Genomic DNA, 24,460 nt, shown 5'->3' with positions numbered 1-24,460 from the left:
CAGGGGACAGCAGCAGTGTCATCTACCCAGAATAATCAAGAGTCCTTAGCCCCTGTAAAGGGTTCTCGAGGGAAACAGAACCAATAGAATGTGTCTTTCTCTATATAGCTATATATATATCTACATATATATACACACACATATATATGTGTATTTGTGATTATCTGTATCTATATCCATATCCATACAGTTGGCCCTCTGTATCCATGGATTCCGTGTATCCATGGGTTCCTCAACCAACTGTGGATCAAAAAATATTTGAAAAAAGAAACAAGCCAGGCACAGTGGCTCATGCCTGTAATCTCGGCATTTTGTGCAGCCAAGGCAGGAGGATCACTTGAGGCAAGGAATTTGAGACCAACCAGCCTGGTCAACATAGCGAGACCCAATCTCTACAATTTTTTTTAAATTAGCTGGGCATAGTGGTGTGTACTTATAGTCCTGGCTACTTGGGATACAAAGGCAGGAGGATTGCTTGAGCCTAGGAGTTTGAGGCTGCACTGAGCTATGATCTCACCACTGCACTCCAGCCTGGGTGACAGAGTGAGACCCTGTCTCTAAAAACAATAATAATAAATTTTAAATAAAGGAAAAGGAATAAGAAATAACACAACAATAAAAATAATATGAGTAAAAAATACAGTATAAAAACTACATAGTATTTATATTATATTAGGCATTATAAATAATCTATAGGTGATTTGAAGTATACAGGAAGATGTGTGTAGGTTATATGCAAAAACTATGCCATTTTATATAAGGGACTTGATCATCCACAGGTTTTGGTATCTGTGAAGTGTTCCTGCAACCAATCCCCCAAGGATACTGAAGGACAATGGCTGTGCATATGTAGCTTTATGTATGTATGTGTATCTATATGTATGTCTCTGTGTGTGTGTGTGTGTGTGTGTGTGTGTGTGTATAGGGATGGAGAAAAAGAGATTGATTTTATGGAATTGACTCACACGATTGTAGGAACTGGAAAGTCCAAAATCTGTGGTGCAGGGCAAGCAAGCTAGAAACCCAGGAAGGATTTCTAAGTTGAAGTTTGAGGCAGAATTGCATCTTCGTTGGTAAATCTCAGTCTTTTAAGTCCTGATTGGATGAAATCTACCCACATTATGGAAGATAATCTGCTTTACTTCAAGTCAGGTGATTGTGAATGTTAATCACATCCACAAATACCTTCACAGCAACATCTACACTAGTGTTTGACCAAGCGATTGGGTACCTTAGTTTAATCAAGTTGACTTACAAAATTAACCACCACAGTCCTTGAGAAGTCTTGACCTAGAGGGTGCATTACCTTTTTTAGGAAGCTTAAGTGTCTGGGAAAAACCCAGTTTGCTGCTGAGTCCCCCAACCCAGGGAATTATCACCAAATATGTAGCTAGAGAGTGGGTCAATGTTTCTGAGCAAGTGTTCAGTCCTCATTGTGCTGTAGTAGAAAGAAGAGCAGGTAGATTATTAGAAGTTTGGTTCACTTATTCACCTATCCTTTCATCCAGCTTCCTAGCCAGTTTTACTATATACTGATTATATGTTGAGTGTTGGGTTAGGCCTTCTGGGATCAAGATTTAGAAGAAAAAGGTCTCTGCCTTAAGAGGGGGGCCCATACACAAACAATTTCATTATAGCAAATTTCCAATACCAAATCAATAAGACTTGTTGTGTGGAACTGTGTTTTGTGGAAACAATAACCTGGATTAAAGGTCATTATGAGAAAGTGTCTACTGTGAGTGCCTATGATTACAGCACAGTGAATCTTAATTCTTTTTGAGTCTTAGGCCCATTTGGGAATCCAGCACCAGCCATGGGGCTTTCTCCAGAACTGTGTTCACCCCAGGAGACACTGAATGTTGTAGACTATTTCAGGAGGTGAAGGTACTGGGTTAAAACCCTCTGGTTTACAAGGTCCTTTTTATGAGGATTCTCAAGAGAAATTTTATCTCTTCTCAATTTTAAGAATAAATATGCCTCTCCAGAGAAGTTGATTTGTTTTTATGCAGTAAACATGGAATTGTGTGAACAATAACATTTCATTGTCCTTGTAGACTTCTAGGGAATATAGGGTAGAAACCAAGGTCTACGTATTAAGAGAATTAAACTAATTCAAAGCTCAGTTTTGATTACCTGCTTGTCTTTTTTTCCCCTTTCTCATCTACTACCAGTTTTTGTTGTGTTGTGTCTTGGGGAGAGTGTAGAATTCCTTTTAACTGTTTAATCTCTCTGTTTTCTTGGCACTAGAGCAGGGTGGAAAGATACAGACAAATAATTAAGAACAGTGACCCATCCTATACTAAAGGAGCATATGACGTGCTGTGAGACCACAGCCTCAACGGGTAGGAGCAGGGCCAGCCACATAATTTGCAGGACTCATTGCAAAGTGAAAATGCAGAGTATCATTTTCAAAAATTAAGAATTTAACGACAGCAACAGTAGAATATTAAGCCAGGCATAAGGCTCTTTTAAGCCTCTAGCCTTGGGCAGCTGTGTGGATTAGCATGGCCCTGAATCCATTCCTCATAGGGAAAGAGGCTTCCTGAGTCAGGTGTCACTTGAAAAAGCTGAAGGGAAGAGTAAGACTTTGCCAGTGGAGCCCAGCAGGGGGGCCATCTGGACAGAGGGAACCACTAGTACTAAGACATAGGGATATGGAGTAAGTCACAAGAGGGGATGTAGCAGGAGGTGGTGCAGGGAAGTTAAGGCAAGATGAGCCCTCTCTGTTTCCTGTCATTTACATCAATTCCAGTCCCAGAAGGTCCACATGAAACTGATCTCACATTGATTTCCAGGCCCTATATAATCCCATTTTGGCCCAGACATGGTACATCCTCATCTGCCCTGTTGCATCTGACCTCTGCCTTCTCTTCCAAGTAGCTTGATATTCCCACAATGCACAGGGACAGGCCAAACAGTCATTGATAATGTGAGATCTATACGTAGAGCTCCTGATACCTCAAGCTTTTGTCTGACCCAAACTAGCTAAGACAGGGATGGCTCTGAGATATGTTTTGCACTCAGCATTTCCATCTTTGTTATGCTTTGAGATGTCAACGAGCTCTGTGAAATTCTGTCAGCCCCTTCAGCATGTCCCAAATTCTCTCTCTCTTTTTTTTTTTTTTTTTTTTGGTAATTTTCTGCTTGTACAGAAGGTCATCACAGGCACCCAGTGACGAGTTTTTTGAACTGCGATCGCCTGCTTCCTCTGGTAATGTCTGCCTCTTTCCTTCCCAGAAAGAATTGGGTAGTTAGCCCCCTCCCCACTTCCTGTGATTTCTTGCTGCTCTTTTACATCACCTTTTCAGATGAATCATTTGGGACATCGAACCATCAATAGCATTGCTGTAAACCCTTTCTGCAGATTCATAAATGAGATCATGCTCTGAGGAGAAGCATTAAGCAGCAATTTGGGAAGCATTTGAGGCTGTTTATTTGCCTGAAAGTGTAGCAGCCGGGGTGGTGGGGGATGCGTGTGTTGAGTCTGAAGATAGCACTTTTCTCCTCCTGTTCGTGTAGGGAATATCTCACATTAGTTGTTTTGGTATCCAGGAGTCCTGGTGTGTCCAGGCTGGATGAGATGAGAAGGATGTCCTGATTAAAGCCCCTCACTGTCCTCATGAGTAAACTGAGGCACAGAGAGGCCAAGGGACTTGTCTAATGTTGTACAGCCAGCAAGTGGTACACTAACCCTGAAGCTAGGCCTCCTTCTACTTCTGAGATAGAATAATTACTAGGATAAATGCACACCTCTTACCTTCTCCAAACCTCGGTTTCCTCAGCTGTGAATCAGGGATGCTTCCATCTTTTTGTCAAGATTGAGAAGAGGATGCTAAGAGAAGCATTTATGCAGAGACACCTAGTTCAGTTTTTAGCCCTATGGCCTTGGCATGTTGTATAGCCTCTCTGAGCCTCAATTTCCTCATCCCCAAAATGAAAGCTGTAGGGAGAATTTGAAAACTTGAATTTCAGCAGTGCCTGGAGCACTGTAATCACTATGTAAGTGTTAGCTATTTTCATTATTATCATTATCATTATCTTCATTCTTATCATCATTATCAGCACAGAATAAGCTCTTAGTAATTATTTTTTCCCCTTTTATGTAGACAGGGTTGCAATGTGGCTAAAATGCGGGTTCTGGATATAAACAAACATGAGTTTAAAACCTGGCTCTGCCATTTACTGCCAGTGTAACATTGGACAAGCTTCCCAACTTTCCTGAGACTTAGTTTACCACATCCAAGAAGTGGAATAGCAATAGTTACCCTGAGGAGCTGCTCGTGAGGACTAAAAATAACTCACCTGTCACATCATTTATGTAAAAAATTTACAACAGTCATTATTTCTTTCTCAACTGCTATTTTGATTGATTTTAAAGTAAGATTCCTCCAACCAAAGCTGGGCAACCCTCACACCCTGTGTTTGTCACAACAGGAGCCATTGCCCACAATTTAGATAGTTTGCATCATGCAGCTATAGCTCAGTAATTCCATGCTATGGAGACATGATGAAAAAGCAACTAACATGCACAGCTCAGGGATCTTGGTTAAGTGGGTGACCGAAACTTCCACAGGTAAACACTGAGTGCAAACGCTTGCATCCAGTTTCACTCCTGGGGATGCTTTCAGGAGTCAGAGGGTGCAGAAGGGAAGAGGAAGGGGAGCCCATGAGCTGTGCCTTGTGTATGCACTCTGGGCCCTCCATGCTCTACCATGGGCTATGTTCTCCTGCCCTGCCAGGAACCTCCACTGCAGTAGAAGGTAGGTAAGAAACACATGGAGGGAGGGAGATACACTGCAGCCAAATTAATCACTGGTAGAGCCTCTACCTAATAAGAAAATCTTGTCAACCAACTACAAGCTCAGTTGGGGTGGTCATCTAGTGTGGACTAGGGGACTAGGGATGGAGCTTCAGGACCGGACACGTTGGAGGGCTGCTGGCTTAGCATGGGATCCTCCTCTTCACTACACAGTAGAGAAGGTGGTGGCAGGTACTGGGACAAAATTTCTGTACCCACTTGCATCTTTCAACACAGAGATAATGTTGTCCTGCTCACGTTAGATATCTAGTTTGCTCATATTGCTCACCCCTTTGCTATCCTCTGGATAAAGGAAAAGCATTTTTTTTCTGTTAGCATTGATACTCAAGGCTTCAGATCAGGCGGCATGTTGCTGGCCGTCCCTCCAGCATGCCCAGGATCATCCATTTGGTGGAAAAACATTAAGTTGCACATACTTGACTTTATATTTTTTCTTACAAAGATGGTGATTTTATATGAATCTATTGAAGATTTTAGGGGTTTTTTTTATTTATTATTAAACAAAAAAAGGAGCATGCTGTTCATTTAAACATTTCCCTTATGTGCTCTGAGTTCAATTTAAGTTTCTGGATTCATAAGGGTGAGCAGATTTCCCTTTCCGAAACCTGCAACTGGAAATAGACCATCTTCTTTTTTTTATACTTTGCAAATGAGTTTGACTGAAGGATAATGGAGGTACATGAACCAGTAGCTATACTGCATTTTTTATTATATGAGTGTAACGTCCTGGTTTAAGGAAAAGGGATTTGGAGTCAAACATTTCGAGAACACCGCCTCTTACTGTTCTATGACTGTAGGCTAGCTACTTAATTTGTTTAAGCCTCCGTTTCCTCATCTGTAAAATGGGGTTGCTGTTAGTCCCAATCTGCCTTATGGGGCCTTCGTCAAGATAAATGAGGTAATGCAGGCAAAGCTTTCAGCGCTCTCACTGGAACATGGTTGGCTCTGAAGTGCCACCAGCAGTGATAATGCAGCTATAGCTGTGGCTGATGGCTGGAATGGACCAGCTTAAAGACAGGGAATCACATCCATGACAGCCATCCATTCAGATCACCCACCTCCTCTCCCAAACATGAAGAGGAGTTTTCTTCTATGGAGTTTTGGGGACCCTCACACTGGCTCACGAGAACCAAGTGTTAATTTTTCAGGAATTTTGTGAGCTAGTTATTAAACAGCCATTATTAAAAATTAAGTTGCATACACTCACACTTAAATTATGTTAAAAACAAAGGGACTAAGTACTTGACACTCACCAGTTTTTGGTTATTTTACTACATTATACTCTACCCCAGAGGTTACTAATGTCTATTTTACCTGTGTAAAACAGGTAAATAGGTGTAAATGCTATATGATGGCTGTTATCACTCATCTCTTTCCAACTCCACCTTCAATGACGTCACTTTGGTAGCTTGAAACCAGCCATGGTTGGAGTATTTATACCATGGAAATCAGCAAACACTACAAATCAAGCCTTTTTTTCCCCTCTTCTGGAAAGCCAGTTGTTAAATATTTACCAGCATATCTGTGGGTAAAATTCATTAATAAGGTTGGCTGTTTCATTTTTGGACAAATGTTGATGGGAAGAAAATCCTTCATTATATTGAGCTGAAATGTGTCTCTTCCTAGCTTGAATTCTAGTTAGAATTTTCAGTGAGTTTGTTTTCTCACTGGTAAATAAATGCCATGGTTTAGGATAGTGCCTTGGTGCCTTTTTATCCCCCCTGTTCACAGTGTGGGGAACATGGTAGGCCCTGGGGAAAGTGTTGTTGTGTTTGTATCGACTGTCTTTGTATTCAGATCAAGATTTTTAAATCATCGTTTCTCAGAGCGCACTATTTCCCTCTAAGCATCAACTAGTGTCAGAAATGCTTAAATTGTGATATTAAAGAAATCCAGCTTCAAAGCTGAATTTTACTGAATTTCTCCCTCTTTGAGTATAGGCTGTTTCTTACAATCATTGGCTGAATAGAGAAACACATGCCATTTTGGGCCACCATGGAAAGCTAGTTGGCTTCCAGAAGACCCCTCTCTGTGAGTGACCATCCACCCACACAGGACAATTCCTCAGTGACAGACAAAAGCAGTGGGAAATGTCAGCCTACTCAGATGCAAGACCGGGAGAGATGAAAGCGCCAAGTTGTGAAAACAGCCAGAAGCCCATAGGAAAGAGGTTATTTTGGGACATTGGGGCTTTTGAAACTAAGGCAGAAAGGCAGTTCAATGAGTTGGATCTTGGTCAACTTGGTTGGAGTTTTGAGGTCAGACATGCTGCAGTTCAGATTCTGTTTGTGGCATTCTGATATGCCATATGACCTTGAGCAGGTCACAAAACCTCTCTGACCTTTCATTTTACAATCTCTGAAAATAAGGATTGTAATACTCACCCCATTGTTTGTCAAATGAATGTAATAAAGATATGAAAGTCCAGGAACATAATAGCTACCAGTAAGAGGTAGCTACTCTGCTCATCATATGAAGCATCATGACAACTAACTGAGGGTTCTGAGGGACTTAACAGGGCCCTAAAAATTAGATAGCCTGCTGGTGCCCCACCTGCCCCCTCCAAAAAAAATTACCATTATAAATTACAGATATATTACTTGGTAATTTTTTATTAAAGTAAAAGTGTCCAAGCTGACTTCATGGCTCATTATGGAGGATAGGCTAGTCTTCATTCTGCCATTTTGTAGAACAAACACGTGTTTGGATACATGGAGTTGTGTCTTCCTTGATGCTGAAACCCTGTGTGAGTGTTAACAAACTTTTTGTCTCATAACATTCCCTCTATGCAGAATTTCCCAAAGTGGGAATATTGAGCTCAGTATTTTATAAACTACTAACCTGGAAGAAAATTATTTTAAAAGTCATTCTTTTTGTCATCTTCCATTGACACCAATTTCCTAGGCAGAATCAAATGTAGGACAGTGTTGTATAAATGAAATAACAGACATGTGGCAAGAGGTTAATAACTCCCATTGCCAGGTTCTGAAAGGAAGAAAAATCAGAGTCACTTCTACTCTTGACATTTTGTTCTGTCACCCCTTGAAGCGAACAAAGCGTCTTTGTGCATTTTAAAGAGACCTCTGCTTATTTCTTTCCAAAGTTCTGTAGAGTTTTGCCTCTGGATTTTTTGGTTGGTGGTGGGCAGTGAGAAACCTAAGAAATCTGCCTGTGGTAAGGAGCAAAACACCAGGGCTATTGACTATAAGCCAGAGGCACTCTTGCCTGCCCGCCTTCACTTCTACCACTGCTCCTGGGGCTGGGGGAGCAAACCATCAGAAATATTAGGGAATTCCTCAGTATATGAAATCAGCAACATACATGGAAACATATAAACTCACTGCAATACTTGTTTTAAGGGTGATGTAAATTGTTACAAAATTTTATTGAAATAAAAAAGAAAGTCAAGAGCACTTTAAAGTAACTCTGCAGACAATAATACTCAACCCAGTCTTCTCTGTACAACTGGATACGCTTGTTAGCCCACACAGACTCACTTGTCTATACCTACGTTCGCCAAGCTGTACCCATATTCCTTCCACCATTTGATATTCATTCAATCATTGAGCCATGGTTGGCTGTTGTTTCTTTTGTAGTAACTGGTAAATGATGTCAAAACCAGCCTTGTTTATATTTTTCCTTCCCCAGTGTTCTCTCAGAGAATACATCTCCTGGAGGCTCAGTATCACTCTCTCATTCTTTTTTTATATCAATTCTCAATCTCTTTTTATATCTTTCATTCTCTTTTTTGTATCAACCTATAACCCGCATTTCTCCCACTGTCTGTTTCCTCTCCTGTCTCAGAATCCTGGGAGATACTGGATAAAAATCACCAGTGTCCCAGAATTAGGAAAAAACAAGCAGCGCCTTTCAGACATTGTTGAAAATGCAATTCCTAATAATGAATACTTTTTAGGTTCTGCTTAGAACACTCATATATATAGTAACAATACTTGCTATTACTATTAGGTTGGTGCAAAAGTAATTGCAGTTTCAGCCGTTAAACTAATGGCAGGAAAAGTAATGCATTAAATGTAATAGCAGAAAGTGCAATTACTTTTGCACAAGCGTAATAAGTGTGATGAACTCCGACATTTGTTATTCTTTTCTGTTGTATTTCATTTTATTTCATTATTTTCTTTCAAAATTCTGTTTTGGATGTTCTAAATTAATTTCACAGCTCATGAAGGGGATGCAACTTACAGTTTTGAAACACTGGCTTTGAGCAGTGCATCTTGGGCTTTAATGTGTGCACACAAATCACCTGGGGATGCTGATAAGTGGCAGATTCTGATTCTGTAAGTCCTGGGTGGGACCCACGATTCTGCATGTCTAACAAGCTCCCATGGGATCCTGATGCCGTGCGTCTACAGACCACACTCTGAGCACCCCGGTTCTCCAGCACAAAGATTGTTCAGCACCATGGACAGGAGGCAAACCTGTGCCTGGTCCCCTATCCCCAGCCAAACAACAAACCTATGCCTCACCCTGTGTTTGGCCTCTCTGCAAGACATGTGGCAACAGTTGATGAGGAAGCAAAGGAACTTTCCAGGGGCTATGTGATGTTGCAGAATGCCCTTTTTCTCTTTTCTACACAGAGGGGGCCTTCTGGTCTTGAGTGGTGAACCTCTGGGAGCAGGGTCCCAGCTGAGGAGTAGGAGACAGGTACAGGATCCAGGGAGCTCTGCTCGTGAGAATCAGTCCAGCTCTTCTCATTTCCCTCTCGAGTGCCCTGGTTTGCTCCAGTTCCTGCCTGGTGACTCACTGCAGCTCTGCCTTTATTTGGGGCCTTACAGTAAAGGCTCAGAATGCCCTTCTCGCAGATCCTTTTTTCTAGCAAACGCCTACTCCCACGCTATTACTCAGCTTAAATAACAAGGCATTATCTGTGCCTTCATCTGTGTTCCTACCACCCTCTGTACATAACGCTGTTAGAACCCTAAGCATATATATTATTAAAAACATCTATGTGTTTATGTCTTCCCAAAAATCGGCCAGCTGTTCTTGGTCCTGGCCACATTAGAATCACCTGAGAAGCTTCTGCCAAATACTGAAACCCACGCCTCACCACAGACCAGTTAAATCAGAGTTTCTGGGTATGGAGCCAGGGCACCAGTATTTTTTAAAGTTTTCTAAGTGACTGTGATGTGTAGCCAAGGCTGGGAATCACTGCATTACCCTGTGAGCTCCATGAGTATATGGATTATGTCTTATTCCCCTTTTCTACCCCTCTTCCTCTTCCTCCTCTAAAAGTCATGTAGCACCTTGCAAAATGTCCTAGACTCCCATAAAGCATCGAACAAATAAGTAACTAATATGACTAGCCAAACTTTCTGTAGCACCTATTGTATGCCGGGAACCAAAGACTGGCATTTATCTGTGTAACCACATGAGTAATCACAACAGAACTGTGAGGTAGATCTTATTTTCCCCTGTTGGGGTCTGCGCTAGATCCTGGATTGTGCTGGAGCTGGTTGGAACTGCCACCACCAGGCTTCCCTGCCCCAACTTCCAGTCAGCGAGACTCAACACCACAGGTAAACTCAATTCATTTATCTCCACCATCCATTTTTCTAGAGTTGCAGGGAAGACATAAAATTCTTATTAATATTATTATGGCATACATTTCTAAAAATAACAGTAGCCCCAGTTAAATGCCTTCTGTTTGCCAGGCACTATGCTTAGCGATTAGTATCCATTGCCTTTATTATTCACTTGAGTTTCATGGTGACACCAGGAGGCAGGCATTATCATTCCTACTTTGCAGATGAGAAAATGGAGGCTTAGAGAGGCTAAGTAGCTCTTGCAAGGTCACACATTCTGAAAGTTGCTGAGCTGGATTTGAACCCAGGCCTTCATGACTGCAAATCCAGTCCTCCTTAACAGCTCTGCACATTCTGTACTTGCAAACATGATTATCTCATTAGATTCTCAGAGCTCAACAGGGAGATGGATGATGGGTTTAGAAGAAAGGCTTGGGCTGCAGAGTGGAGGATGGATGAGAGAAAGGATTGGCCACCGGGGAGCAGAGAACATAAATGGAGTCTCCACAGACCAGAAGGATTTCACGTCAAAACTGGAAATGGCCCTGCCTTTACTCCCCTCCCCAGAACTCCAGTAATCTTGGTATCTGTCCCAAGACACTGGGGAGACGAGTCCGAGGCAGGGCCATTACTCTGCCTGCTTGCAGAGGGAAACAGAAGAGCCTCTGTTGTCACCGCTGGAGCTCGGTGATGATAGATGGGGGCCATTTGTTGAGCCTGAAGCCATCATTCGTGGAGGACAATGGCCCGCTGGGACCCAACACACTTGGAGAAGAGCATGAAGCAGACAGAAGCAGGATTATGTGAAACAAAGTCAAAGAAAATTTGTTAGGAGTCTGATTTCCAGATCCTTGAAATCAGCAGGAATAGAGCTCTTTCTGTGAAAGAGTTATTAGCAAGTGTATTTAGAGCTAAGGAAAGTTCACTAGCTTTCTGGTGTCCATTACCAGCAAACATTGGAAATGATTGTGTAGGATTTAGCAAAGGATTATCCTTTTGGAGAGCATGACATGGGATGTATTTTGGCGGAAAGGAGAGTCTGGTGCATGTGTTTTGGCATGCTTTGTTGAGGAGACCTGGATCAGAATCTTCAGAACCCTCAGCTGGAGTTGTCTTTGTCTGCAGCCCTGCTCCCTTTGCACAAGGTCTGGGAATAAATAAGCGAAAGGATTAATTTCACTTGGCTTTGGAATAGCATTCTCAAACACTAGAAACCCTCTTCCATTTTGCAATCTGAAGAAAAGTGAATGTTGCATGTCTGAAAATGGGTCTTAGAGTAATAAAAACAACTGAAGTCGGAGAAGTATGATGCAAGATCTATTTCCTTGCCTTCTGTTTTTAGGTCAGGGAGCATCACCAGACGGACAAGCTGATTATTTCTGACAGTGACTAGGGATGGGGTTTCCTGGAAGCCTTAATGAATGTAGAATTAGGTAGGCAGCGAGTCCTGATGGAAACAAAGCACACGGCCTTCCCGTGTCACCTTACTACTAAGAATGGAGTGAGTAGCTTGCCCTGGCAGAGAAGGCTCTGTGGAGTGGAGATTGTGCATCTCATTAAGAGAAAGGAACAGCCCACTTCAGAATATGCTAGTGGCAGGCTTGGCAGGGGTTGGATCCACTCTGCAGGTGCCCATTCCATCTTGCATCTCACCACGACTGGTGGCAGCCTTCCAACCAAGAAGTGTTGGGAACACATGCTAATTGAGTGCTTGCTAGCTGCCTGGTTCTTTGCTAGGCACTGAGGCTATAAAGGTGAATGAATTCAGAGGTGGTATTTATTGCTCAGTGGTTAAGAACATGGTTGCTAGAACAACATGTCCTGGATTCAAGCAGAAGCTCTGTCACTTGCTCAACCTTGGGTGTGTCACCTGACCTCTCTATGACTTGGCTTCTTCATCTGAAGAATGGGAATCATTATAGGACATACTTTCATAGGGAGGCTGTGCACCTTAAATATGCTAATATATGTAAGGTATTAAGTAAGCCAATGCATGCAAAGCATTTGCAATAATTCCTGGTACATAGTAAGCATTATATACCTGTTTTTTTCTGTAATTATTTTTATGAATTAGGCAAATATTTACTGAAATCTCCCTTATGTCAAGCCCTTTGCTGGATGCCAGGGCCATGGCAGTGAGCAGACATGGTCCGTTCCCTCCTGGGCTCACAGTGTTGAGGGGCAAGTCACATAAATGACTACTCTACGTGGCAGGAAGTGATAAGTCCTCTGAGAATGATTCAGATGGAGTCCTGTGGGGAGCTGTAGATGGGAGAGAACAAGGCCAGCTTAATAGGGAAGCTTCCTGGAGGAGGGAGCTCTTCCTGTGGGTTTTGAAGGCTAGGAGGAATTCCTCACATGAAGATAGCAGGGTGAGTGTCTGCACCAGCCCTGCCTTGGAGGCTCTCCTCCTTGTGAGTATGTGGAGGCCTTGAATGGTTCAGAGACTCATTCAGGACCTAGCAGCAAATAAAACCATCCCAGGGAAAAAGAAAATCAAAATTATGGCCACTTATCTGAACATCATGGAATTCCAAGAAGGCTGCAAGGGCTTAAGTTGCAGGGCAGTGCTTCACACAGGTGGGCAGGGGTAGATCCTGGAAGGGTTTGGATTGCTCTAACAGAGGAACAGCATGAACGAAGGTGTAGAGGCAGGGATGGGCAGAACCTGTCTAGAGAAGGGTGAGCAGAGGTGTGTGGAGGCCACCATGTACACACTAGGAGGGAGGTTCATAGGAGAGTCACGAAGGTTAAGCTCAAGGGCTGGGCTTTAGTCCGTAAGCCAGAAAGAAGCACATAAATTTGATTTCACTTTGAAGATTTTTATGGGCTCATAAAAAACTGTATATTGTGGGCTTGTAAAATATCAGCCCAATCTGCAAACTACGATTCACAAAGTACGATGGAGGCAAAGCCTGAGGAAACAAATAGCACATCCACTGTGTCTGTTCCCCTCAATGCCCCAGCTGCCCCCAGCACTCAGCCTCCAATGGCTCTGAGGTGAGTGCCATAGGGAACCAGGGTGACCAGCATTTAATGGGCAGACACTGTGCTGGCTACCTGACCTGCGTCACTGTCATCGCAGAAGTCCTGTGAGGCATAGGCACAGAAACCAAGGATCAGAGAGGTTAAGTGGGTTTGAGATTTCATTCTCTCTGACTCCAAGCCTCTGCCTCATCCATTTAGGATACGAGGGAATTCAGTGTACTAATTATTGCTGGATGCAGGATTTTGTCCAGTCAGAAGCTAGAAATGCCCTATGTACACCCTGAGCAATCAGAATGGTTTCCGTTGTGTTAGCCATGACATTCGCAAAACCCGTCTTGTCCCATCTTACTGCTATTTGAATCGTTAGGATTAGGCTGATGAAGGAATGAATTAACCTGAAGACTTCCATCTCCAAGCAGTCACTCTCTAAACCAAAGTTTTCTAGGGGTAACACAGAAATGTAAATAATGTTTAAATAATAATTTATGTTTTAAAAAAGGCTGAACAGAACCCTCTCCTACCCACTTAGTTGCTGTAGTGAGTGGGGGCTTCAGGCTTCTCCTCTGTTTTTGCATTTTATTTCTTTTCCTAGAAAACACCAGTCAGCCCCCATAATCATCCCCTCTTCCCAAGCCACAGACCTGTGTCAGTGGCAGGGCTGGAAAAACAGGACTCAGAGTGAGGGGGATTGGGAAATAATTTATTCCAAGCTCCCCTGCCTCAGCTGCTCCATGCCTGGGACAAGCCGTGGTCTGGAACAGACAGGACGAAAGCTGCCCATTGTTAACTACAGGGCAACTTTGATTGAAAGGAAAGAACTCTGAAGTTATGTGGCTTAGATTCAGTCCTGCCTTCTCTTCTCTTCTTCTGGCCATGGGTGTTATTCAGCCACCTGTAAAATAGGCGTATCATATCTTCTTCAGAAGCTAGCGAATTCAGGGGGGCCATATGAGTGCGTATTCAGGCTAGAGCCTGGCACTTATCGGACCCCCAAAACAACTTATTTTGCTGCTCTCCTTTATTCACAAGATAGATATCATCCTTATCAGAGTTTTGGCTGGCCTTTGATATGATAGGCCAAAGTCTTATTATCTTAGACTTGGGACCATTTGACATGTTAACTTAATATCAAGATGGTGTCTGGTGAGCCATTCCATGGCAGTCTTTGCTTGCAACCTCCTTATGCCACTGAGAGAGGGAACTGACATCAGGCATCGTTCTCCATTTTATTTGGCCTCTGTTTCATTTGACATCTGTTTCTAGAGTACCTCCTTTGTGCCGGGGCCTGTGCTGGGCCCTGGGTAGACTGAGCTGGCTAAGGCAGGACCCTGCCTCAGGGCTTTGAGAGTGGCAGACACACCGACAGTGGTAATTCCATGTGGCATGTGTTGCTGGAGCCAGAGACACAGGGGCTGAGGTGCTGAGCAGCACCACATCCACCCCTGCCTGGAAGGGTCAGGACAGGCTCCCACAGGCAGACCCAGATTATCTTGGCGGTCAAGTCTGACATGGCCAGAGATGGGGGAACAGCATGGGCAGCAGCACTGGGCTGGGGAGAGGATGACACATTCTGGAAACTGTGAGTGGATTTGTGAGCTTCTTTAGGTGAGGCAACCAATGCTATAAGAAATCAGAAGTATCTGATGAATCTTGGGAAGTCTTGTCTTTTCTCTGGGCCTGTTTCTCTATCCTCCAAATAAGGGCCCCTTCCAGCCCCAGTGAGCCAAGATTCTCTAAGTCTATGGCTCACAGCCTGCAACTCAGTATGAAGCCGACTTGGATCTCTGCCTGCTTATCTTATCTTCCTATTTATATTTGGAAACCTGCTTCTTCTTCATCTGTTAGAATTGCCTACAGTACACACCCTGGAAATGTCTCTGTTTACCTTGATGTGCTATGAGCACAATCCAGGGTTATTAATAAAACCAGGCAGTCCCCCAGAAGCCAAGGGCTGGAGCACAAATGTGTAGCTAACTTTCTTGTCTGGGAGACCTTGGTGGCTATCACAAGAATGCTCACCCTGTATGGGCCCCATCTGACCTCCAGGGCCAGGATGGGATGAGGACCCTCTTGGCCTGTATGGGAAAAACACTGACCTGCTTCATCTTTTCCTTCCCAAGGCAATGAAATTCGCCTACCTGTAAACCCAAGGGGCTGCAAACTGACAGCATATAGATATGTTTTGGGGCTCACATTCTGTTTTTAATATCAAAGAATTTAATATAGAAACAAGGACATTTTACCAAACATGTGGACTCCCACCATCTCTTAGAAAGTCAGATTTGTTAACACTAGGCTCACCATCCTCCACTGGTGGTGAGTGGATGCTCCTCTTTTCAGAAGGGCATGAGTTCTAGAGTTTACCATAGTCCCCACCCCTCCTCATTGTCTTACCTCTATAGGCGTTCCACTTTGCCACTCTGAGCTTCATATCCTTTGGTTTCTCATCAGATAGTGCATAATAATTACTTGCCTGTTACTGATATACCCAAGTACGGAGCACTGTCCAGGTAACAAGGCCCTTTCCTGCTCCTTTTCTCACTCCGTCCTCGCAGCAGCTTGCAGAAGTGGGTGTGGTTATTCCCATTTTACAGGTAAGGAAACTAAGGCCCAGAGAAGTGAAATGATTGTTCTGTGGGTCTCGCACTCAAGAGGTGGCTCTGCAGAGTGGGTGGCGTGGCCTGGGAGGCAGCAGGGGCCTGTGCTAGCCTCGAGTTAACTCTAACGTGCCGTGTAGCCCTGTGCAAGCCCCTGCCCCTTTGGGAGTTCCAGTTTCCTCTTCTGTAAAGTGAGGTCACTGCTGTCAATTAGAGGTTGGTAATGTGAGCATGTGGCTGGGAAAAAATAACTGAAAGTTACCATTTTCTCCCACTGTGAATATGGGTAATAAACCACAATAGCATTAGCAATCTCTGGGACTTTGTTACCAGGAGGAATCAGATATTTTTGTATCCCATTATAGTTGTTGCAGATACCTCAAAATATCACTTACACTCATCACTACCTCAAGGTTATGATAGTTAATAGACCTGCCGTTAGATCTTGTTATGACTGAAAAAAATGGAAGAAAAATCTAACTGTCTCACAAATTTCTCATTTTAACATTTTGATAGCTATTTGAATATAATCGGTTTTCTTTGTAATCTTATTTTCATTTTGTGAATTTAGAAACATTTCTCTGAGAAAGGATTTGTAAGTTTCAAAGAGGTCCATGGGACAAAAAGGCGAAGGCCCTTGATCTCTAGGCTGCCCAAACTCCTGGGACTCCAGACTCCTTGAGGATTAGGCCCGTGGCTCCTCATTCAGTGCCAGGCTCTGCCTCTGGCCTTTCCACCCAGCCTGAGCCACCTTCTTATCAGTAGCAACTTCTGAGGCAATTCCCTGGGCCCTGTGCAGCCTGGTTGGCATTCAGTTACATCAGACCGACATCTCCCAATTGTTGGTGGCTGAAGCTGTCTGAGAAGCCCGGGATGGGGTAGGAGGAGAGGGAGTGCAGGCTCCTGCCATCCCACCTGCCTTGGCTCCAAGTTGAGGTCTCCCGTGTGGGAGAGCACGGTCCTGCTCGGATCTCTAGGTCTCCATATCCTCTCAGTTTTCATCCTCCCCACCCTGGCAGATCCTTGGTGGGGAATCTTGGATCTGGGGGGCCTGGGCAATTCTTGTTCTTTTGCAGAGAAGGCAGCTGAGACACAGAGAGAGCAAAAAGCCCAGGGTCACACAGAATGGAGTGTTTGAGGAAAGGAAAGAATGGCAGAGCAAAAGGAAACAGGGCTGCCAAGAGTGGCTGAGCCATGCTGGGGCCCATCACCAGGGCTGGGGTCACATCTTCTATGAGGACGAATGCAGGCAGACTGGTTGGGAGGCCATTGCAGAAGCTCAGGTGAGAGATGACTGTGACTTGAATAGGGTAGTAGAAACAGAGATGGTGAGAAGTGGACAGAATTGGGAGAGATTGAGGAGTTAGAACCAGCAGGACTCAAAGATGGCTTAGATCTAGGGGGTTCAGTGCAGGAGAGAGGGGTGTCAGGAGTGACCTAGGTTTCTAGCTTGTGCGGCTGGTGGAAGGTGGCATCACTTATTGAGATGGGGATCAGCAGAAGAGGACCCTTTGGAGAGAAACTATGAGGACTGGGTTGTTGGCTCTCTGAGTTTGTGGTGAACAGGTGGGCCCAAGCACCACGACACGTGCTTCTAGTTCCCGTTGCCACTCTGTGCATCTGGGGCAATTCACATTGCCTCTCTGAGCCTCCATGTCCTCAACTATAAAACTGGGGGAGTAAAACCAACTTTATAGGGTTGTTGTGATGGTTATTATGAACATGGAGTGGAAGCACCTTGCACGTTGTAAGTCGTCAGTGAGCACAGGTGGTCTGACAGTGGTTGATTTTAATTAAACATATATCTTCAGGAATCTTAAAATATCCTGTTACAAAGAGGCACATCTGGTACATTTTCTCCCTCACGAAATAAAATTTGGAGTCCACGACTATGGCAGCAGTGGTGGTGATGATGAGTCTAGGTTTTCTTGACTGTTTGAATGAAGGACATACATCTGCCTCAACCATTTAGGGAGTTGGTATTATACAGAGGGGGCATCATTGGGCTGGAATGTATATATTTGAGTTCCATTTCTGCCTCAGTGGCCTTGGGTAGGCCACATAATCCCTCTAAGCCTTGGTTTCTTTGGTTGTAAATGGGCATGGTGATAATATTTGCTTCTGGGGATGGTTATAAAATGCAGACTAAATGTGTGCATGTAGAGTTCATATAATGCACACTACCAGGGGCATAGTGGGTACTGAATGAAAATTACTGTCTTGCTCCTTATGTGACCATTTCTTGCCTTAGGGAAGAAAATAGAAAGTGACCTCAGGCCCTTCCCAGCATGACCTCAGCCCACCTATCTTGCCCTGGTCTTCTGTCACCTTCTTTCCTTCCTGTGGTCTAGCCACCACAGGCAACAGCACTTTCCCCACACACCTTCCCTCGGCCTAAAGGCCCCTTTCTCATCCTTTGACTATCAAGGGCCTTCTTAGCCTCCAGGCCCAGGCAAGTGCGCTCCTCTTCCATAAAGCTTTTCTGATGCTGCCAAGGAGGATCCCTGGCCCTGTCTCCCATATCCCTGAGTGGAACACTGTCACTCAGCCCTCTCTTGAGCACATTCCAGCACTCAGCTTTGGGTTACAGAACAGCTGTGTCTCCTTTAGTATAAACCTCATGTGCCTTGTCTCTTACAGTGTCATACAACCCTCAAAGATGAGCACAGGATCCACACAAAAACATCATTTATTACATGGAATTGAATTAATTGGACTGGTACAGGCTAGGGCAGCAGCTCAGTCACCCTGTCCGTGGCTCCAGACTCGAGTGGTGCAGGGATCAGAGGGCCTGAAGCAGAGGAGCCCCTGCGCCAGCAGAGTCAGAGAGGAACAGCTTGGGTGGATGGTTTTGCAGTTGGTTCCTGAAAGGACCCTCCACAGGTCGGCTCTGAGGCAGCCAGGCCCACGGCCTTCAGGAACTGGGCTGCTGTAGCCAGGCTGCTAGAAGGAGCTGGCAAGGGTGACCAGTGGCTTCACAAATGAAGTTAGGGACCCTTTCCTTGGGCCTAGATCAGCCTCGGCTCTGCAGCTCTGTCTGTTCCAGCTTCCCTCCCAGCCTCATCCCTCTAGTCTGTCTTGAATGCCGCCAGAGTGATTATCGCAAGGACAAATCTGGCCTTCTCTTTGCCCAGCTTAAAAGCCTTTGGTGGATGACCGCATTGCTAGAAGCTGGCCCCTGAGCCCTTTGTAGTCCCTGTGCTCGGTCAGAGGTTCCGCATCTCCTTCTAAAGCTTGTACTTCTCAGGATGTATCCACATTTTAAGCCTCTTGCCACAGACCTTTTGTTTTGAAAAGATTGTGCTCATGAGTCTCCCTTGAAGTCTGTCTTGCCCATTCCATCCCAGTAGAGTTGACCTCTTCCTCACTGGATCCCACTATAGATAACAGGCTTCCCATCCGCCAGTAACACTTTTGACCTTTTTAGTGCAGTGAGCATGTCTTATTAACTATGATTAGTAGTAGAAATGGTAAAAGCAGTGAGTATTCTTAAGGACTGACTTGAAGGCCTCAGCTAGATGTTTGAGAAATGCTAATTCTCACCTCAGCTCTGAAAGATTGGGATAAAGATCTTCACTTTGCAGATAAAGAAGCTGATGCTCAGAGGAGTTAAGTAACTTTCTCAATGTCACACGCCTTACATGAGTCACAGCTGGGATTTGAACACGGATCAGGCCCATGCTCTTTTCACTCTTCCCAGCCACCAATTGTAATCTGAGTCTGACATTCACAGTAAGCAACCAACATTGCTTGTTAAATGAAAGAGGGTGAGTAGAAAGTTGCTGATTGGAGAAGTTTATCTTTCAAGAAGAGCTGACTTCCTTGTTTTTGTTTTTCTATTAAAAAGGCTCTCTCACATGGTTCTGTGGGCCTGGTTGAAAAGAAGTGACAGTATGAGGCAACCTCTTAGATTGTTCTTAGACTTTCCATGTTTTTAGGTAAATAAGAAAATCTGTTATTTCTGCCGCACAACACAGAAAACGATCTCGCTCTGAAAGGAAGTTGATGCAGAGTGTCTTCAGCTGGGGAGCACCTGCAGAGGCGGCAGCTGTGATGAGAGCACCAAGAGGAGGATACAGCTGGTCTTTGGAGGCCAGTTAATACATCAGGATTTCACTCTTGGCCCCACCAAGCCATGGTAGGTTGGTAGGTTGTTGAGGCTGAGGTCCTGTGGCTGCAGTACAGTGTTCTCATCCTAAATTGCTTCACACCACCATGACTGCTCTCAAAAATGATACCTAAACAAGAGGGAGGGAGAAAGGACAAAATCTTTGACTCTGAAGAAAACCAAAGTGAGCATGTTTCAAGGACCTGATCAGCAGTGGATGTCCAGGGGGGGATATCCAAGGCCTGATAATGAATGATAAAGCTGGAATTGACAGACCATGGTCCCTGGAGGAGAACTCATCTTTACTCAGACATCCAGTGGCAATGCAAGCAACTCAGCTTAGATCAACAGACTTTCCTGAAATCGGCTTTCGCATCTCAAGAGTAGATACTTCCATCTCAAGAAGCATCTCTGAGCCATACTTCCAGCTCAAGAAGCATCTCTGAACCTTAGGATTCCTGGGACTTTGTGAGCAGGGACAGCAGAGACTTCCAGAAAGAAGACATTAGCTTGCACCTTCTCTAGCCCTTCTTTGCTAAGTTACTGGGGCCTTTTGCAGGTTGTGACCCACTTCGCCCTAGAGTCCACCTCGATACAGTGAGACACCCAGTGGAAGCCTCAGCCCTCCTGGTAGGTGAAGCCTGGAGGTTCAGGTGCCCTTCTTCCAACCCTTTTCCCAAAGTACCCAGGGCTTACCAGGCTATCTCATATTCCATTCCCACTCCTACCATATTAGCTCAACACACACAACTGGGCTTCTGCCCTGGTTTCCTGTTCAGATCCTTGGTTCCTGCCTGGAACTGGAAGACTCTTTTGAACTTCAGTGAGCTGGGATGGCTTCCTGAAACGCTACCAGCCCAAACCCCATCCCAATCACCCCAGCTGCCTGGGGACCTATATGAGTAGGCCAGCCACCCATCATTAATAAAAATAAATCATGATTAAATAGTAACTAAAAATTATAGTAACTCATTAAATGATTATTATGATAATTAATAGTCTAATGGTTTAGAGCATGACTTCTGGAACCAGACTGCCTGGGTTCAAAATCCTGGCTCCAGCATTTATTTTGTGACTTCAGGCAATTTTGTTAGCCTCTCACTACCCCAGTTTCTATCTATAAAATGAGGCAAATAATAGTACTTAACTCATGGAATTATTTATAAGGGTTAAATGAGTTAATATTTGTAAAGTGCTCAGGACAATGTCTGGCACACAGTAAATACTTTACTGTTAGCTAAGATTATCACAGTCTAGCAATTAGAATAATATTCACCAACATTTGTTGAGCCTTTGCTAGGTCGTAGACACATAAGCACTGCAGCAACCCAGGGGTAGGTACTTTTACTATCCCCACATTTCAAATGAAAACACAGAGGCTAAGGGAGGTTAAATATGCCACCCAAGGTCACCCAGAGGGAGGAAATAGAACCAGGGGTAAAACCCAAACTCTGATTCCACAGCCAACGCAACATTTAACAAAGATCTAGTGGACCTCACCAGTTATTCCAGTTCCTCTTCCTGGGATCTTTAGCTATATAGAGGGATGCTTAAATAAAAGGAATCTTGAAGCAGATTCTTGTAACAGAATGTAGAAGAGAGGAGGCTTCAGACACAGGCAAGGCCAAGACTATTTACTGCCTGTTGATCTTGTCTTCCCAACTAAAACCCAATTTCTTCCAGGGCAGGAAATGAACTTTTATTCTTATCCTGTGCCTCCTTGGCATGAGTGAGTTCCTAAGCCCTCCATAATAGGCCCCAGCAAATATCTGACCCGCTGACCTCCTTCTACTCCTTGAACTAGTATGTTAGTGGCCTAAGATGACCAAAGTGAGGGCATCAACACCTTACATGCAACTGATCATTATGCCTAAGGTGCTGTGTGGTGAGCTTGAGAAGAGTCCAAATTAAGTCAAGGAAATGGTGGCTCTACACTGCAGCCTGATCTCTGACTTACATCCTGGAGACCCTATAGGCAAGTGGGGAAGTACAATTACAGCTAATTCAGTGAACTAAATGCTGAATTGAGGGCAAGGTGGACTCAGGGAGCAGGGAAGAGATGTGGCTAGAGAAGTACTGAGCCTCTCTGACCAACAATCAATTCAAGAAAGTAACTTAAGAAAATATTCATAAATATAGGTATTGATCTATAGAGAACCATCAAGTCAATAATGCTAATAACTCAAATTGGTTTTAAAATGTTGGGAGAGAAGGCAGTGAATTAGATATAATTTGGTATACTACATTAGATATAAGATATAATTTGAAATTAAGTCCATTTAAGAGGCATTCACTGAATGGAGGCAAAACATAGGGTGGAGAGAGGAAGGAGCTGCAGAAAAGCATGAGACATGGACTTTTTGAGATACTTTCACCCTAGTGTACTTGTGGCTGCCCAAGCCAGAGCTTTGAGTTTTGTACATGGAGAGAAATGGAACAGTCCTTCTTGAATAGGCTTAAATTAGACCCTGCACATTTGAAGACAGGACTGGTTTGTCACTGGAGCTGCTTTCTGTGTGAAGACCTGTGTTAATTTCTTATGAAAATCTAGAAGTGATTGCTTGATCCTTGAAATAGATAGGTTATTTAAATATTTTTAAAATATATTTTTAAAGAAAGTAATCCAGTAAGTATTCATTGAGTGCCTAGAATGTGCCAAGTACCATGCTAAATTCTGGATAGACAGTGGTAGACAGGAGAGACCAAGTCTCTGTCCTGATTGTATTAGTCCGTTCTCACACTGCTACAAAGAAATACCTGAGACTGTGTAATTTATAAAGAAAAGAGGTTTAATTGACTCAGACTGTGTAATTTATAAAGAAAAGAGGTTTAATTGACTCACATTCTGCAGGCAGTACAGGAAGCATGGCAGCATCTGCTGGGCTTCTGGGGAGACCTCAGGAAACTTACCTTCATGGCAGAAGGCAAAGGGGAAGCCGATACTCCACATGACTGGAGCAGGAGGAAGAAGAGGGAGCAAGGGGGGTGATGCCAAGAGAACTCACTCGTCATCAAGAGAACAGTACTAAGAGGATAGTGCTAAACCATTCATGAGAATCCACCCCGTGATCCAATCACCTTTCACTAGGCCCCGCCTGTGGCATTGGGGATTACAATTCGACATGAGATTTGGGTGAGGACTCAGATCCAAACCATGTCATTCATAGAGCATACAGCCTGGTTCTCATTAAACCAACCATGCCAAACAGTGCTTAAGTACAGTTGTGAAATGTGCCGCAAAGGAAACCCTAGTAAATAGTCAGAGGGGCTTATTTAACTTGGGGGTTCAGGGCTTCTCAGAGGAGATGGCATTGGAGTTGAGAAGCCTGAAGGTTTCATTTGGGTCAGCCAGGCAGAGAGGAAAGCAAACAACCTTTCAGCCCGAGGGAGCAGCACCCAGGGGCTTGATATTTGCAAACCTGAAAGGGGGCCAGTGTGGCTCAATTACAGAGACTGTGGGGCAGTTGGATGTATCTGCAATACCCGAGCAGTACAGAAGCCAGGTTCTGGAAGCAGCCTTGTGAAGCAAAGGAACACATGAAGGACTTTGGATTTTATCTTCAGTAGAATAGGAAACTGTCAGAAAGTTTTAGGCAGAAAATATAACCCAATTTGCATTAAAAAAAATACTTCTGGCTTCAGGTGGTGAGAGAATTGGAGTAGAAGATGTAGGAGACTACTGGGAGGCCACTGCAGAAGTCCCCCAGAGACATGATGGTGTCATGAATGAGGGCATGGAGATGGAGAGGGAGGGAAAGGAGCCAAATTAAGGTGTATTTAGGAGGTAGAACTGATAGGACTTGGTGATTGCTTGGCTGTGAGTAGTGACATGCAAGGGGGTGTCAAAACAGGTACCCAGATTTCTGGTGGTGCCCTTTACTATGATTAGACATGCTGGAAGCAAGCTAAAAATAATCAGGGTAAAAGACAAATAGCAAACCCTTATGTAGCAACCAGAAAGAGACTAACACCCAAAATGAGTAAAGCACAGTGAACATGCAATTCCCAAAGAAGTGTGATGACCAAGAAACCGAGAGAAAGATGTTTAACTGATATTCAAGAGAGGCAGATTAAAATAATTAGGTACAATTTACCTAACACATCAATAGAGATTTTTTAAAGTATGCTAATGCCTAATATTTATGAGAGTGAGAGGAATTGGCATGCTCATATTCTGCTGGTAAAAATGACAAGTGATACACTCGGGTGAGGAGCAGCTATAATTTTTTAAAATGTTAAGCAATACAGTATAAGCATATAATCAAACAACCCTACAAGAAATATGTACAAAGATATTAGAGTATTTACACTAGTGAAAAATTAGAAACAATGCTATGTCCATCAGTAGGAGATTAATTATAAATCTACATAACAATTTAAAAGCATGCTATTTTACTAAATTAAA

At 43.8% G+C, this 24,460-nt stretch overlaps 1 protein-coding gene across 18 annotated transcripts in view; it reads left to right on the top strand.

The window, feature by feature from the left end:
* TENM4 (teneurin transmembrane protein 4) overlaps positions 1-24,460 on the top strand; it is a 3,040,222-nt gene that overhangs the window by 2,373,353 nt on the left and 642,409 nt on the right. The window contains exon 1 of one of the 18 annotated variants that reach the window (XM_054526094.2): positions 16,510-20,085. The exons of 16 other annotated variants lie outside the window; for them this stretch is intronic. The gene's annotated coding sequence lies outside the window, so the exon portion shown is untranslated. One more of the 18 variants, XM_054526092.2, reaches the window with a different exon arrangement.

Source organism: Pongo abelii, chromosome 9 (assembly GCF_028885655.2).
Source record: "Pongo abelii isolate AG06213 chromosome 9, NHGRI_mPonAbe1-v2.0_pri, whole genome shotgun sequence".
NCBI classification, from domain to species: domain Eukaryota; kingdom Metazoa; phylum Chordata; class Mammalia; order Primates; family Hominidae; genus Pongo; species Pongo abelii.
Note: the sequence above shows the minus strand (reverse complement) of the source record. Positions and strands in the feature narration are given on the sequence as shown.